Consider the following 16,560-nt stretch of genomic DNA (forward strand, 5'->3'; position numbering starts at 1 on the left):
TTGCATCATAAACTCATCTCCCACATGTGAGCCATAATCAGGTATTTTGTTGCTTCACCAAGGACAATTGTATCTTCACACACATTTTGTCTAGAAGGACGTACTGTCCTGCTTGGGTGTTGCGGTACATTTTATTCTGCCATTACACAGATAGTTAACAGCATTCAAGTAACCCAGTTATCTAAACAGATCTGCAGGACAAAAACATCATGCAGACTGTTTGTGCACACTTACGTTTTTCGTTTTTAACTTCTCACCTCTTGTCTCATCATTATCCATAATTTTACATACAGCATTTGCTGGCTACTTGCTGTTGAAAGCATCTTCACAGTATTTATCTTTAATCTTATTTTTTGTATCACTCAACCCAATCCATTTAATGATGTTGAACAAGACTATCACAACCAGAAATGAAAGATTCACTTTTTTAGTGCTAACTATACTCCTGTACCAGAGTAAACCCATGCCGTCTCAGCTGCATGTTACACCTGTCCTGTTAGTTATTTATCAAATGAACGGCTGAATGAATGGTTAATGAACTGATGGCCTTACCTACTGTTGCTCTCTTTTTCCTTGTAACTCCTTTCCTTTAGCCTCTTCCCTTTCCTTCTTTCCACCTCCTGTTTCCCTTCTGTTCACCGTTTCTTTTAGCCTTTTTTCTTCTGTTTCTGTTCGTCTTCCTTCACTTTCACTTTCCACCTCTCAGCTAATGCCTGCCCTACAAACTGTCATTGCCATTTTCCTCTTCCATCCTGTCCCCTCCTCAGAGCGCTGCTTCCCCCGGGAACGCCGCTCAGAGAAACGAGGGCAGAAACTGAGAAAGAACATGGGACGGTGGGGGTGGTAATAGTGGAGAAAAGTGTGTGAGAGAAGAGCGGTGGCAAGAGAGAGATGGAGAGAAGCAGGAGACAGAGACGCCACTGACTGCACATCCCTATTGTTTCAGATTACTTACTGACATTAGCATACAAACAACACATCCGCACCTCATTGCTGTCCACTCCTTCTTCACATCATATCATCCTTTAGGATGTTTATCAGTTATAAGAAAAGAAGCATTTCCCTTTTTCCTCCTCAACTCCTCCCCACACACACACACACACACACACACACTCTCTCTCTCTGACTCTTCTCCAGCTCACACACAACCATAGCACAGTCACACACCCCTTGCTCCCACCCCCATACTCACATACCAGAGACCCTTGGTTGTTTATTTATTACCCATTCTACCTCGGCTATAACTTTCAAATATATAATCCCTGTAACTACTGTTTACTGTTTACATTTGCACTTTAGTCACTTTACTTATATAGTCTGTTTACATTCTCCATGGACATTTTGGATAGTTATAACATTTATGGCATGGTAACTTGTATATACTTTGTATCTTGTTCTATTTCTGTTTTTTTTTTTGCTCCTTAAAATGTCTGTACTTGCACGTTAAGCTGCTCACTTGTGCCTTGTGCCTTAAATTGCCCCCCAGGGACAAATAAAGTTTGCTGAATCTGAATAACTTTCTAAAAATCTATATGCAAGACATTACTCTAGTTTTCTTATTCATAATCCCTCAGAGAAAAGTCAGCCATTACACACAAAAGTTTACAACTGCATTTTCACACCCTACAGAAAGAAACAAGGAAAGTGCTGAGCCGACCACGTTTTTCTACTTTGGCTTAAAATACCTGTGGTTAGGACAGTAACTTTTATATACACCATTACTGTTCAGATTCCTCATTTCCACAACCAGGAAGTTGCTGTTTTTTCTCCTTTAACACCATACAGTAGTTGCATGAGTCACTCCAACACACATACAACAGCTTCTCCACTTACAACTTTATTGCTGTCTGACTGGGTTTAAGGGTTGTCATCATAGCAATGACAACTTCCTGCACTGGCCTGTGTCCAAAAGATAAAAAATTACGATATAAGCGTTAGAGCAAAAGTGTACAAACAGAAAGAAAAGCTGGTGTGACTCTACTGGCTTCAGGATATGATTAAGTAGATATGACAAGTCTCAGCCTGATATAAAAACTTATACATTCTCGCCCGCCTGATTCTATAGGACATAGCAGGCAAAAGAGAGGGAGGCACTGGTTTCTATGGTAACGGCATTCATGGACTACAACAATAAATCCCCATGGAGACAAGAGATTACCACAGCAAAAAATACAGATTAGGGGAAGAGTGCATGAATCACAATAGAGATTATTAGGGTGTCTAAACCCATTTCAGACCACATCAGAATTACACCTGATATTTCACGGTGGACCTACTGTCACTGCAGCCGCTTCTTTTTACTCCCTCCACTCATCTTCACTGATAAACCAGGGCCAACAGAAAACGGTGGTTGGTTTACAACAGATATTTGCATGTGTGTCTCTAGTTAGTGATTCTGCTACTGCTACAGTGATCCTGATATTTATATCTATCAGTCAAGCCAGAAACCATGTTAGTAGAAGGTAGAGCTGATGAGGCAAAAACATCAAAAATTAGTTTAGAGATCTGGCTCTGGCACAGGTAAAAGAGCCAAATCCAACCGGGCGGCATAATAAAATGTGAGATTTAAGCAGACGTCTCGAAGTAGGCAAACCAGCCGGCATTTAAAAGTTGTAACAGTTGTTATTATGTCATAACGTTGTAAATCTTTTTCAAATCTTTGTAGCAGAGAGCCAGAAACGGCTCAACACTCGGATGCTATAATGTTGGATGTGTGCATGGCTGTCAATGCAGACCAGCCACAGACACAAATACACGCCCTCATTCTTGAAGATGTTCTACCAATGCATACACACACACACACAAACAAACAAAACCAATACGGTTTATTTAAATTTAGCACAACTATGTTGAAGGATGTGGATGTACTGATGCACTTTACTCTAAAGTGTTAATAGTAAGAGTACCTGTTGATACTGAGATGGATCAGATTTTATTTTTTTATTTATTTTATTTTATACATTGCACACCTCATAATGTGTACATGAGAGCTAATTAATATAATCTTACTTTTAACATTGACCTGAAGATGGTCAATGGAAAGTAAAAGGAGTGCTCCTTTAGGATGCAGGCATTATTACAGGTGTAATTTATATCCATCCTAAAGTGGGAATAGATGTTGTTCAAAACTTTAAGGTAATCCATCTAATAGCCATGCAGTAACATATTTCAACACAGATAAAAACCTAACAGAGGTGGCAGACTAGAGGAATTAATTAAATTAAATTAAAGAATCACCAAGTCATTCAAATTCACACGCCTGGAATAATTCATTTCATGCCAGTCCATCAAGTCTAGATAAGTCACAGAATAATTTACAACTGCTGCCTGCTGTTGGGGCTGGAGAAAAGTTAGTGATCACCAAAATCAACAAGATTCATTATTTAGGAACCCTGAATGTCTCAGGAGTGTTATCCACCTGTAAATCTTTTACATTTATTCAAAACAACCACCTCATCCACAAAGCTGCATTGTTGACTTTATGTTTGTGTCACTTGCTCGTCATGTGGTGAGGGAAGAAATGTTTGCAGCGTTTTAAATGAGCTACAAAGGTTGCTCCTGACAGCTGGTCTGTGCTGAGTCCAACTCTGTCCAATACGCAAAAGTGCTGGAAATCGACTGGCCTTCATAAAGCTGAGTCTAATGAATTAAAAATCCAATCCTGCAGATCGCACTGGGACATCCCAAATGCTGAGCACAGAGGTAACACACTAGCAGCTTTCCACACTATACCACCGCGGCCAAACAGCCGACAGTTCCAGGGGCACACTTTGGTTTTGAAATATCCACACTCATACCGAATTCAGAATCCTAATCTGTGCTGTTCTCTTGTAATATCTGTCCATCTGTCACGCTGTGACACATGCATACACACACACACACACAGACATGCCACCACACAAATATGCTCAAACAGAAACACACACGCCCATAAACGGATTCTACAACGTATGTAAACACACTCTCGGAGTCACTAATAAACACTTAGGGGTGTGTGATCTGAACTGCACATACTGTAGATGCATCCTCACACACAAATACACCCCCCCCCCCCCCCCCACCCCACACACACACACACACTGCTGGTGTGAAGATTGTGAACATGCCCGTCCCTTTACACTGCACTCTGACCCTCAAACTGAGGATTACACAAAGGATAATCCCAGTGCATGTATGTGTGTCTCTCGATCTGCCTGCCAATCTATCCATCCATTCATCCCTTCATCTAGTTCTACTTCCATCTACACCTCATTTCAACCTTTCACTGCCCTCAAACACCAACAAAAAACAAAGGTGCTGACTCACCTGCTCCGATTTGCCTCTTTGCTTTCAGTTTGAGCAAATTCAAGTGCAGCTCCTAGGTGATTTTTAAGTGACAAATCCTATGTCATTACTTTTGTTACCGTGTTATTACTGTCAACTCATAACTACTGTTGTCTGCAAAACTACTTTTCAACAACACCAGCTCCCAGTCCTTTGCTCAGTGCTAGAAAACACCACAGGTCTGACCACATTGTAAGGATGCTATTAGTTACCGTTATATCATACTTTCAGTTGATTTGCAAGTAATGATTGCTCTCATTACTGGCTGGTCTGCTGATTAGTTTTAGATCAGATAAATGTGAGAAAAATGACAATCTCATGTTCTCAAATCCCTAGGTGACAATTTTGAAATTACAGGCTTTGTTCAAACCACCGTCCAGAATTCCTAGGCATTTATCTTAAAACTCTTTCAAACAAACAGAGGCAGCAACTTGGGAAACTGGAACCTGTGAATGTCTCGACGTTGTGCTTGTACTGTTAGCATTAAACTCAGGTTTTTACCAGCAAGGATCAACAATATTTCACCGATCAGTGTCTCACAACTTTTTGCATCTATGCCAAAGAAAAATTAACATGAGGATATATATCATTATATAGTCCGCTGGTGCTAAGTCTGTCTGTCTTTGAGTGTGTGTGGGGTTAGAGAGAATAACGGGTCAGCTCATAACTACTATTGTTAACTGCTAAACTCCCCTATTCAGCGATTAAAGCAGTCAGGCGCAAGTGCCTTGTCTGTGTGAATGTGTGTGTGCATGAGAGACAAAGAGTGGGTGGGTCACTCTAGGGCACATGAGAGGAGATACAATTCGCTGTGTGAGAGAGTGTGTGTGTGTGTGTGTGTGTGTGTGTAAGAAGGAGAGAAAAAGGTGGAAAAGAAGACGGGAAGAAAACACGAATTAGCCTGAAGGTGAGAAAGAAGAGGAGAGAAAGAAGGACAAAGAAAGAAAGAAAGCGAAACTTGTGGTGAAACTGTACAGATCAACGAGCAGAAGTGGGTGTGGCGTTACTATGGCAATGTACATCCCATAGAGCGTTATAACAACAGGTGCTTTGGCAAAACAAATGACTTCATGGGCATCGTGGATCATTATTACAGTTGCTGCAGATGGAGTTGCTGCAGATGGAGCTAAAAACATTCGACTCCTCCGGCACAGAGCTGAAAGTAGACGTGTGGGTCATTAACTATTGATTGGAATAGACTGAAAGCTTTGCAGTCTGTCAGCAAACTGTCAAAACAGTCGTAAAAAGCAAATTCAGTGCCAGACTGATTCAAATTCGCTCAGTCTGTTTTGTAATTTCCTGGTCTGATATTGTCTCCAAGACTCAACATACATATTAAAGTCCACAAATGGTGGGTTACATAGCAAAAAGAACAATATATAGGTGTGGGTGAGAAGTCATTTTGGCAGACTGAACAGTTATTCAATTAAATAATTTAATCTGACATTCCTTTTTTCGACTGCCAACCTTACACCTGAACTCTAAAATGAGACATTTCCCTTGTGAACACTGTAAGACGTCCTCATTATCAGGTTGTCATGCTGTTTTCTCAATTACCGCGAGGACGTGTTGCGCTTCGAGTCCGGATACAGACCGGCACATCATTAGGTGAAAAATGTTGCAGTGACCAGCTCTTTTGACGCAGGCAAATGACATGACCAGACAGATTATTTTGGGCGCCGTAGTATCAGCTAATCCCAGACCAGCGACCTCTGACCTCTAACCAGGAAACAGGACGTAACTCTCCTCCTGTTTTCCCCACAGTTGATCCCCTATCCCACCATCTCCATGAGTCCATCTTTATTTTCTATTGTCCTTTTTTTTTTTTTTTGCTACATGCGTCCCTGACTACAGGAGTCTTTGTGTCTTTCATTAGAAACCTGCCAACATGAAAACAGGAAATGTATGGCAGCAAAACATCTGTACAATCATTCTGTGGCTTTGTGTCAGTGATCATAAAGGAGCTCACACAAACGCTACACCAGTAGGTGATGCAAATACATTAACAATCACCAAAGTAAGAATATAAAGAGCTGAAGTCTTCCTCTAAAAGATGCCCTCTGTTTGACTAACTTTTTTAACTTTTCTAAATAAGGACAAAAACAACTTCTGTGCTGAATTATAAAAATCAATCATTGTGTCATTTAAAAGAAGATAAAAGATTAATACATTTCTTATGTGACAATTTGAAAGCATTTTATTCTGATAACTTATTTAGCTACAGTTTAAATAGTTATAAAGTGAGTTCAATGACGAAACTTAGGTTTCTTCCATCCAAAGTACCCAGAACTTTTTATCCCAGAAACTAAAAGAAACTAAAAAGTTTCCTTCAAACCACTTGTAGTATGTGCTTCCACCACAGTCTAAAAACTCTAAAAAGTTTTTGTGCTTTTGAAAGGTACAAACCTCAAGTCTGGACTTTTTGAGTGGTAAAATCACTTACCCAGAACTTAATTTAGACCCTGTTCCCTGCTATGGAAACGCACTGAGCACCTTAAAAGGTTCCTAGTCCCTGGGCCCCTTCCCATGGTGGCGTGTGGCCTTAGCTGCAGGCAGGTAGCGGGCAGAAAAGTCCGGTGCCGAGTATGCTAAACTACCAATGTATTCAGTTAAGCGCAACACTTGAATGCTAAATACTGCAAAATCGCAGTGAAGCTATGTATAAAGGAAATCTAACTATGCAATTATTTATTTCTTGCTGCATTGAGTTATAGCTTGACTTCATTCTACAACTTCCTGCCACAAATACTTTTGACCTGTGGGAAATGGTATTGACCCTGCGGTCTGTCTGTCTCAGACTCCCCCTCTCTCTCTCTCAAACACAGTTCACAGGGTTCTTCACACCCTTTCCAAAATGTTTTACAAACTTCAGAGCATCTCAATAGCAACTAATGAGACCACGTTAGCAGGGCCGCACTCCCACTCAACCTCCTTGCCCCAGACGCTCCTCCTCTCATTTCCTTTTCCTTTCAACATCCTTGTCTTTATGCTCCCCATCGTGTTCTCTTCTAAAACCATCAATGACTTCTTCCTGACAGACTGAATGAAGAATTAACACACGATGGAAGAATTAACTGAATGGCTGAATTAATTTACTGAATGAAAGTATCACACTTTAAACCTGCTCTTACTCCATAACTGAATAAGTATTTTAATTCAATTAGCATTAGTCAAAAACTAATCATTAATAAATTACATTTACTGGAGCCACTGACTATTTTTAATCAGTAATATTTGTAAACTCAGCTACAAAAATATATTCCCAATTATGTTAGACTGAGAAAAAGAATTTGGTTAACACAAACAAATTTGATAAACCCACTGGCGCCACTAAAGCATGATTTTTGCAGCCGAATGCAGACCTTTCGAGCAGAAACACAGCTATTTTATTTATTTATGCTATCTGATCTTGTGGCACCTGCACTACGAGTACAATATTATCAGTTTTTCTGACATACAAACCTCAGTGCCAAGATTTCCTCGTGCTGCTCTCCAAGTTGTGGCCTTTAAAAGATGAAGGCTCTGCCCCGTCCTGCCCTGGTCTGTTCAGCCTCTTTCTGTGAGAATGTGACCCTATGCTGATTAATCTCTTTTTAACTATGTTTGGCCTCGTGCCAAAGCCACAGGCCCACGCTCTCTCTCTCTGTTTTTTATTCTATCATTTCTTTCAGAGCTGGACACTTGCTGGGCAAGGCAGTTTGTTCTCTTTTCCCTCCCTCTTTGATGTGAAATGTTACCCTTCAGTACTTCATTCTTTCCTCTAATAGGCCCTTTCATTTGCGAAAAAACACTAATTATAATTCAAATGCGTTGTTTTATTTAACTGTGCTTTTGCCACTTAGATGGCCCCCTCTTCCATTTTGTTCTCTTCCCTACATCTCTATCCCTCTTTCACTCTTCCACACCCCCCTTTCGTCCACCCTGCTCCACTCACTGTCTCTGTAGCAGTAATAAGCTGAACACTGCATTACAGTTTCCATTCATCCATGCCTCTCTGATCTCCTCTGCGTGAATCGGAGTCCTGTGGTTGCCTGCCGGCCGCGCAACCCTGAAAGCTAGAGGCTAACACTTGCCCGTCACGGCTGACTGCCACACTGCAGAATATGTCCACCTTAATAATTGTTGTGACTGCCCCGATGTCACTACAACCACGGAGGAGATGAAAGCATCGAATTGTGCTTTGTAGTAAGCACTTTCACAGTCAGGAACTGGGGGGAAAATTGCAGTCAAGTGGATTTCTGACATTGTGTGGGATGACTGAATTTTTTAATGCATACGCTACTTTTCTAAAAACACAGTGCTATTCATCCAAAGCGATGCGAGACAGTAGGAGTATCTGTGTGTGCCTGAGTCGATGTGACGTGTTGCGCTCCTGTTGAACCCACAGGGTCAGGACGAAAACACACATAACGCTTGCAAACACACACACGAGGATGTTCCCATAGCCTTTCCGAATGGTTAAGCAATATCTCTCTCACTCTCTCTCTGTCGCTCCCACTCAGTCTCTTTCTTCTCTCGCATCTGACTCTTACTCACTTCCTCTCTACTGGGCTCTGTGTTCCTTCATTTCTCCTTTTGTCACCCCATCTCGGCTTTCCAATTTTCCTATTTTTATCTCCCTGTGTCCCTACAACTTGTCCTTGCGCTGCCACGATCTGAGAGTATGGGGAGGATAAGAAGCATCAGTAGGTGTGTGAAGTGTTGCTTCAAATAATGTGGCGTTGACAACACACCAGAAACTGACAGGAAGTAGCTGTTGCATCCTTTCACTTCAAACTATGCAAGTTTTGTGACAATGTGAAGAAGAAAGCTCCTTGCCATGTTTCTGTATGGCAATATTGAGAAGACAAATACAATCATGCACTCATTCTAGCAAGCCCAGATTAGGTTCCAGCTACACTTAATGAGCAGATTCTCCCACCAGAACAACCAATTAAGGCTTCTCATTAGTGGCTCTGACAGAGCTGCCACTGTTCTGCACATCCTGAGAGCCTGAGAGCGAACATGGCGCTGATGATTATAGAGAAACCGTACACACAGTGAGGAGCCTGACAGGAAAAACACACCCAACAGACAGACACGACAAGCCTCCCCTTATAGCTTACCAAACCGTAAATCCTTCAAGCTTAAAACCAATTTTATGAGTATTAAAATATGTTCCAGTGGATATTCCGCAAGATTCCCTGTGGGGCCCCCAATCATAAAAGCTTTAACCTATATTGCAGTGGCTTTTCTTGTACTTGACTGCAGCCACGTGTGCGGCTGTATTTGTATCAAATAACCTTATCACCTGCCACGCTACACAACTCAAAAGCCCCAATTAAACAATGCTGCTAGTTGAAGCATGTCATTTTCATTAAATTGACACTACGGCAAACGATCTGCAAACTGGTAAGAGGGAACACATTCATGCTGCCAAGAAAACAGAGGCTCTCATAAAAATTGTTGTATCGGAACCTCTAAAACTCTCTTTTGCTAATGTAGCCATGTGGAAGACAACTCTGTAATTCCACTGGGCTTCCACCCGGCTCTTGAGGTCTAGGTGTTGTCAGGTTTGTGTAGAAAGATTACAGACTTCTCCTCCATATTAAAACAAAGATAGAGGCGTGTCAACATGTGACACATAGTTCATGGAGGGATGAGATTCCCACATGCTTGTGTGGAAAATCAATTTACAGAATCTAACGGGGTCTGGGGTCTTCGGCAGCCAATGTTTTATGACCTGATGATTTCTTTTTACCGAAAACAAAGTAACATTATCAAATATCATTATTTGTGGATTACTATCCAAAACCCATCATCATGATACACCATAGAGAACGAATAGACCTAGAACAGATAAACATTGTTGCTCACAGAATGCTCGGGGAAAAAACCATTATTGCCTGACTTCTTTATTAGAAGGAAAATTGCTGGTTATGCTGCCCTGTACTATTATGTACAGGTCCTGTTATCACCAGATACAAGAGATCAACCAGGACTGAAATCTTTGACTCTTCTAGCCATCTGACTGAAAAGATATTATATCCACTAAATGATATAGTAGATTTTAACCAGTTCCGCGAATCGTGCCTCAGTCTCTGAATCCAAGCAAAGACGCCAGCCTGGGAAATGGTTAGCTCTGTGACGCAAATCTGTGCTCATACATAAGTGGCAGAAACTGGCATGAACTACTGTGCATGGCATTATCACTGTCCTGATGTCCTCCATTTCTATCTAACCTAGTTTCTTTTCAGACAAGGACACAAGAAAGCAGCTTGGTTTATATTCCCACAACGAGTCTACGCAGAGCCCACGAGGGGACTATACTTTTTCCAAACTCACTGTAACAGAGAAAATAGAAAAGATGAGTAGACGGTGTGTAGGAGACAGAAGGAGGGAGAAATGTTATAAGTACTGTGGCCTGCATCCCTGTGATGCATAATCACATTTCTGAGGAGGTGCATGTCAGACTAATGTTCAGGGGCCCAGAGCTTTGCCGTAGAAGTGAGACACAACTATAAATCAAGCTTAAGTGCTGATTAAGGCGATGTGTACTTAACACACTAAGACACATCAAGTTAGATTTAGGGTTGACTGTTAGAAACATAGGTACAATAAGTCCATCTGTCCTGTTTTGGGTAACATTACCTCTGCAACATAACTGCAAGAACGCACGTCTGCTGACTGATAAAATTGGGTACATTTGATCACAAATTCACAAATATTACAGGAATTTCTTCAGCGCAAACAACCTGCATTAGGCCTGACTGCAGCAGCACCCAAATAGTTAAAATGCAATTTAAAATAAGTGAGTTCATACAATGGATATATTTACCAAGTGCCCCTGGTTTTCACAAGTCAGCACAATCTGAGCACAGCCCAGTCTGTCTGTGAACTAGTTGAGCCCCTGCCATCTGTCAAACAAAGTATAACTTCTACGGCTCTGTCTGGGACACACACACTATTATATCACACATTACAGGACCACCTTTACTCTTACTACTACTTACTACTCCCAATTGCTATGGGAGATACAATTATACTATACACACTAAGCTATCTATTAGGCTGCTGCTTTAATCTGGTGGGACCTCTGAGTATCTCCACCAACCTTTATCACATTTTAATTTTACCACCGAGCCATAGATGGGACCCCAGCTTTTAAATTCCACAAACAAACGGCGACCATATGGGACTGCATTTCCCAGACATATTTGTGAATCACTTCTCAACTTGAACGTCCGATAAAAACAGCTACAAGACCAAATGTGCTCTGGTACTGTTAATGCTGGAAGAATCACAGTAGCCCGTGGATAACACGAGAAACAAGGAATACGGTTCTGTTAGATGTTGTTGTCAGGTTTTAAATCTCCATCTACTACTTGTTCATTGAGCGGCAGGAAGCAGCTCAACGAATTGTCCCACAAAAAAAAAAAAAAAAAAAACGAGCCGGATGTTTGAAGAGTCGCTAAACGACTAGCATGATTTTTAAAAGAGCCAGCCGCCAACATTAACTAGCCGTAAACCTAACGGTAGGATCACCTAGGCTAGCACCAGGAAATACAACCACCACGGCTCTATTCATTCGGATGCCCATTAGAACATCTAAATACGCTGTTTTACCTGAGCTCTATGCCTCCACTAAATCTTTGATGCTAGCCGCATTGAACACATCAGAGAGAGGCAGCGGGACGTGAAGGTAGTTTAGGTGATGGTAACAGGGATAACATGGAAGAAGATAGGCGCCATGGAGCGCCTTAGTTCGAAGCAACAACATTTAACAGGTTTCAATGGGAAGCATGGTGTTTGCTTAACCATTCAGTTTCTAGTTACTGGTCTTACTGACCCAGTTTTTAATTATTTACCTATATATTTACCGCAATAAAAACGGCTATAACCCACGCAACACATTCTAAAAACAGTGAACCAGCCGCATTCGCTGATGTATAAATCACGTGACTCGAAGGAGGCGAAATTAAACGTTACCTGTGATTTCCAACGATGCGTATGCTGGACTTTTCCAAGCGTGGACTCGCACTGTGTTCTCCTCCGGAAAATAACGTACGTCCCACTACCTCAGCCTCTAAAAATCTCAACTACAGTCCACACACACACACACACACTGAAGCTCTGGCCACGGCTCAAGGCAGACGTGTCCATCATCCTCCAAGACCCGCCCCATACAGTCAAAAACATCTTTTAGCTGCCTCCCATTGGCTCGGAGGGATTACTGTATTAGATCTCGAGCTGTGATTGGTCAATAGCGTTGTCCGTTCGCGTTGGAGGGACGTTCGATGCAGATGTGGCTGTGCCTGTGTAGCGAGGCAGCGCCCTCTAGAGAACTGGCGAGGTCGCTGCAATAACTTCTAGATTTACACCGATCAGCCACAACATTAAAACCACTGACAGGTAAATTGAATAACATTGACCGCCTTGTGACAATCCACCTGGCATCCATGTGGATGTTACTTAGACATGTACCACCCACCTAGACCAGACTAGCATGATAATGTAAATAGTTTTTTTTTTTTTTTAAATGACAAATTCAGTAACATTGACTGTCTGTAGACTGCATACTCTTTTGTCAAGTGCCATCTTATTTCAGTATCGTGAAAATAATTTCACTTTAGACATTCTGACATAATACTAATGTGAGGACACACCGGCCATTGCATAACATGGCCACTGCACACACACACACACCCTTATATATACACCAACACCCACACCCAGATTAAAAAAGCTAATTGGCTTATAGTGCGAGGGAGCATGTAGATTTGACATCTACCAAAGAGGAGGAGTAAACAACCACACAAGGACTACAGTAATACGGCGTACTGTAAGGAAGAGCAATGCAGACATATAGTACGATAAATATGACTGAGTGGAATACAACTGATTATTAATAATGTGGCAAAAAAATAACAGGTGACAAAGAATAACTGGATGGTAGGAAGAAAAAAAAAACCCAGTTTAGTAGAGGCAGAGTGTGTTTCAGTGGACTCACCGTTAGTGAAGCAGCATGGATCCAGCAGCACAGCAGACCAAAGCAGGCCAGAGGAGTGTGTGCATACAAAAACAGAGGAATTAAGAGCATAAGTAGAAGAAAGAAGGCATTCCCTTGAACACTAAGCCTTATTTCACATCACATTAAATGCATCTGCTGTACATAAATTAATGAAGTAATGAAGGATGATATTTAATGCATTTACAATATATAGAACAACTGATTTCATTGACAGTCTGGATAGTTCTTGTTTCAGGCTATGATGATAATGTGAAAGAGGCTCATCAACGAACATGACACAGCTGATTCGTGTACACATGACTCCATGAGAGAAAGACAGCACACAGCAGATCTCCAGCCTGGTGTGGCGGCAAACAGTCTCGTGTTAATCTAATTTTTATCGACACAATGTAAGCAAAGTGAAATGTAACACACCCACATGGGAACATTAACTCTCACGTAATAATACAGGCCTGAGCGAATTCAAGTCACCTCCCTCTGTGCCCGAAGAAAAGGCTCCGCGTCTCTGAAATACATTTGCTTAAGGGCTGTTTTTTTGTAAGTTTCTGTGCATGCTATCACAAAATGCTAAAACAAAATACACAGCACTATACTTCTCTAAATCCCTAAAGACGTACAAAAAAATCATGAACATCAGAAAGGTGTACCTGATTGTCGGATGTCCCATTATTCAGAAATAGTTCCCAAATTGAGATTAAGACAATCATAAGACTTGACTCTTCACTCATTCGTCCTGACCTGACCTATGGTGTTTCTATCGCGCTCCACTTTTTTGCTTTGTATCTTCTCCTCCTGTTTTGTTTTAAAGAAACCTCCTACCGCACTCTGTGGCTCTTTGATTTATGCTGACTAGCTTGGCTCAGTTTGTGGAGCTGACCAACCAGGGCAGCCGTGTCCTCGCTGTAAACTGACAGACTGTGCCAGTGTCCAGAAGCTAATTCAGTGTCCTGCAGCCAAGGGAGCTACAGCAAGCTACCTCATGCAGGCGTGAGATCAAGCCAGTGCAGATTCTCTGGAGGATTAGCGGCGAGCTCTTCTAAAGGGAATTACCACGACACGGCCATCTGGACAGCAAAACATTGCCCACTGGGACACTTATAGTCCAGGCAAGAATGCAAGCTATCATCCAGTCATCCTGCAACCCTGACCTGGGACACAAACCGCCACTCAAACCTGTACCTTGGCTTAAAAACAACAAATCATGACCCAAGCTGGCTAACATTTTGAACTCTGATGGCGTCTTCATTTTTGCCCATCAATAAAATCCTCATGAGCCATCAGCTGAAGAGCTGGACCGTCATTGATCCTGGGGTGCCGCAAATACACAGATGACACTACGGAAGTGCAACTAAAACATCAGCTACATCCTCAACAGCAAAACCCTTTACTTTAAAAAAAAAAGAGTTGATAATCTATAACAGTTGAACATGTAATTTAATGTTTAATCTCCAATTCAAGAGATTATTTTATACTTAATATTTAAGAACTATAGTCATATTAGAAAAGGCGTGGCAGGTGAAAACAGATGCATTCTAATGTAACACTGCTGCACTATATCGTAGCTTCATGGCAGTTATAGTATTCAGCATTTCTTTAAAATAACTGAGAGAGCTGTTGATTCAACTGTGTTTTCATTTGGGAGGCTGTGGTTTGTAGTACTGCTGAATTGTATTGTGTTGTACCGACACGTGTTCCTATTATTTTGACAGCCCCATGTTAGTCAGTGGGCTAGGATAACTAAAAGAAATACATTAGTGTACAATTCAATCCAGTTTAACAGCATCACAAACTACATCCTCCAAAATGATCATACATTGGAATTACCACCTTTCTGACGCCGCTGCAGCATAAAGTGAACAGATTTGCTGCAGGACTGTTACATTAGAATGGATTTGTTTTTACTAGTGTACCTAATAAACTGGCAAGTGAGTGTTATTCACAGATATTCTCGTTGCTCTGATTTCAGTGACAGCTTGCTGCAGAAGATACACCTGGGATGAACACACGACTGGTTATGAAATCCACTGAAACCATCACCACAAACCACCATCTGTCGGCAGTGGTGGAGAGCACACAGTCTTGTGTCTTGCCATGTCACACTTTTGCCTATGGCGTGCACAAGCGAAACTTACACATTCAAGCTAAAGTCACACAAAGCGTCTGTGCTAAACACACGATAACACAATGCATGCAATGCAAATTAACACCGAGCTGCATTTTACCTGACAAGAGGTTGATAACCGCCTGGAACAAATGGCTCGACTGGTCCGAGCGTTTCCCTGTGGGACTTCTCCTGCTCTCTCTATCTCCGCGTGTGTGTGTGTCAAACAAATACCATGGCACTGAACAAATACTTGTCTGTAAATTCACACCTGTTTGTTTTATGTAAAGTCAACCAGCGGCCCTCTCGCTCCTTCTCCCTTCCTCATACGCTTCTTTGTGTGCGTGGTAACTCTAAACACCAGGATCAGGTGTCAGATAAGGAAGGAAGGAAGGAAGGAAGAGAGAGAAACAACTCAGACAAGAGATGTACAGATAAATAGAAAAACAGATGGGCAGCCGTAACAAAAAACAAAACAAAAAAAAAGTGGGTTAATATGAAGTAGCAGAAGTGAAGGAAAGGAACTGAAAGACTTTTGCAAGAAACATCTATGGGTGGCATCATTACTTCAGAAACTGAGATGTTAGTTTACTTTGAAACTTGTTCTTCAGGTTAAAGTTTTAGCTGTGTGTACGTGTGCACTTGTATTTAGTCACCATTCAATTTTAAATAAGCTTAAGGCTTGGCTTAAGGGTACATCCTCAGGGAAGGAAGCGATTTTGTAACAAAAACAGTGTCTGATGGAATCATTGGTGTGTCTTTATTTGGACTTAAGTTTAAATAGGATTGTCTTTTTTTTAAGTGTTTGAGGACGTTTTCGGTCTGTCCTTGATGTCTCACACGCCTTTTGAAGGGCTGTTTGAGGATTAAGACATGGTTTCGGGGTAAAGATTACAATGATGTGTAGTTAAGGGTTGAGGCTAGGTGAGGTGGTTAAGGTTAGGGTAAGAGAGGACGAGATAAGCTCAATGACTCGGCTGGGCAGCTGAACTGAGGAGCCAAAGGCAATGCTCTGGCTGATTCACATCATCCAACGCTCCCATAACCTATGTTACCCATCGTATTTTTGTGTCTTCTTATGTAGAAGTTCAGTTACAGGATTTTAGAGGTCGGACTTTTCCAGAGG

The 16,560-nt window shown here is 41.6% G+C and overlaps 1 protein-coding gene across 5 annotated transcripts in view; it reads right to left on the reverse strand.

Annotated features, from left to right (window-relative positions):
• Positions 1 to 13,338, reverse strand: part of epb41l2 (erythrocyte membrane protein band 4.1 like 2) — a 50,602-nt gene extending 37,264 nt beyond the window's left edge. For 4 of the 5 annotated variants that reach the window (XM_084560114.1, XM_084560112.1, XM_084560113.1 and 1 more), the window contains exon 1: positions 12,292 to 12,788. The gene's annotated coding sequence lies outside the window, so the exon portion shown is untranslated. Of the gene's footprint in view, positions 1 to 12,291; positions 12,789 to 13,312 lie in introns of those variants that run through there. The other variant, XM_084560111.1, reaches the window with a different exon arrangement.
• Between the last annotated feature and the right edge of the window lie 3,222 nt (positions 13,339 to 16,560).

Source organism: Chelon labrosus, assembly GCF_963514085.1.
Source record: "Chelon labrosus genome assembly, chromosome: 14".
Taxonomy (NCBI): Eukaryota; Metazoa; Chordata; class Actinopteri; order Mugiliformes; family Mugilidae; genus Chelon; species Chelon labrosus.